Below are 1,859 nucleotides of genomic sequence, written 5' to 3'. Positions count from 1 at the left end.
CAATTTCTGTAAATGATAGAATTTTGCCAAAACCATTTTCAATACCAGAAAGAGCAAGAGAATTTTTATAAACTTCATAAAAGTAAGACTCAATATGCTTGAATCAGAAATAAACATTCAAACCTGCTTTATTCAAATAGAATACACCATATGATAAAGTGATTAAAGGTAGTTTGGAATGAAATAGGATAAAATATAACTTTATAGAAAAAGCACCAATGATTGTATTTCTTGGTCATTGACCTGTGAAATCATATTTTCGGAAATACGTTATTTGTCTTCTTAGATAATCTGCACAGATTTCCTGTTGTGAATATGTATTTAAAATTTAAAAATACATACCAGTGTATTTTATGCCTTTCAAATTTGAATATGCGTCTGAGATATTGTGTATCATTAGTACACAATGGATTTTCCCTGAAATCCAAACCATAGTAACTGCTGCCATTAACTAGGTAAACCTGCTTCACTCACTGGATAGTTTATCATGTTTACAGCAAAGATGCATTGGCATGAAAACTTTAGTGTTAGGTTTATAAACAATTTCCTAAAATGTTAGTTCTTGAATTGATTAATATAGAGAATGGAACAAGTTTAGTCCAGAGCTGTAACACATAGAAGCTAGAAGAATACATATGTTTTCAATTCTATTGCAAAGTTAATGAGGAGTTGTCTATCTCTCTTCAACAACTGTATGTACATGTGGTTGATATGAGTCTAAGACAGGTGTTGAATCTTCAGTCACTTGGCCACACAGCTCTATGGTTTACAAATCATGGGAATTGCTTGTCTTAATCTGACCACTAAAGCTCTGTCCCATTGTTTTTTCATGTAACAGAAATAAGACTTGAATGACAAAACCCAACCAATTACAAAATTTAATTTAATAGTTTAAAGCGCAAAGGGCATTCCCTAAGCAGTAAAATCTTTTGTTTGGAAAATTTTAAACAAATTATATTTTAGTCTATGTTTCATTATTTACATAATAAGAATTTACAAGAACTCAATTTTCTCAAGATTTAAACTGCTCATTGTTCCATAAATAGGACACACATTTATTTATTTATTTTTTTTTATTGTATTAGTTTTGCCAAACATCAAAATGAATCCACCACAGGTATACATGTGTTCCCCATCCTGAACCCTCCTCCCTCCTCCCTCCCCATACCATCCCTCTGGGTCGTCCCAGTGCACCAGCCCCAAGCATCCAGTATCGTGCATCGAACCTGGACTGGCAACTCGTTTCTTACATGATATTTTACATGTTACAATGAAGGACACACATTTAGAAAGATGAGATTTTTTTTTTTTAATATTTTAGTGATTACTTCTGGATCAAAACATAGAACTCTTTTATTACTTGATGTTACCAGAATTTTGCCTTAGATAATTTTTTAAAATCTCTTTTGTAAGATTAATAATATAAATACTTTTATCAATTACTTCTTTAAACTACTACTTTAAATTTAAATTTTGTATATGGGTGAAATTTCCCTCTGGCTCAATAACTGAGCTGGTAGAAATGTCTCACCTAAATCTGCTATCTTCTTTTTGTTAGAAAGATTCATAATCCATAACCCTAATAGTTGGAAATGCATGTGATGACCTGTAGTCTCATTCCTGTCTCTGTTTTTTAATTTCTTGCTAAAGATTACCTTGCTAATATTGACAATTACCTTGCTGAATATTACCTTGCTAATTGACAATTACTTTGCTAAATACATCACCCAAATTCTGTTTTGTTACTCCCAGTGATGGGGAAATTTCTATTCAATTTAGGCATCTTGGGTCATGCCTGGGTCATTACCAGCTATTTTCACCTTAATACAGATTCCTACCTATCAAAGTGTTTTGTAGGT

The sequence above is a fragment of the Bos taurus genome, chromosome 9 (assembly GCF_002263795.3).
Source record: "Bos taurus isolate L1 Dominette 01449 registration number 42190680 breed Hereford chromosome 9, ARS-UCD2.0, whole genome shotgun sequence".
In the NCBI taxonomy this organism is placed as follows: Eukaryota; Metazoa; Chordata; class Mammalia; order Artiodactyla; family Bovidae; genus Bos; species Bos taurus.
This window is presented reverse-complemented; position numbering follows the sequence as displayed.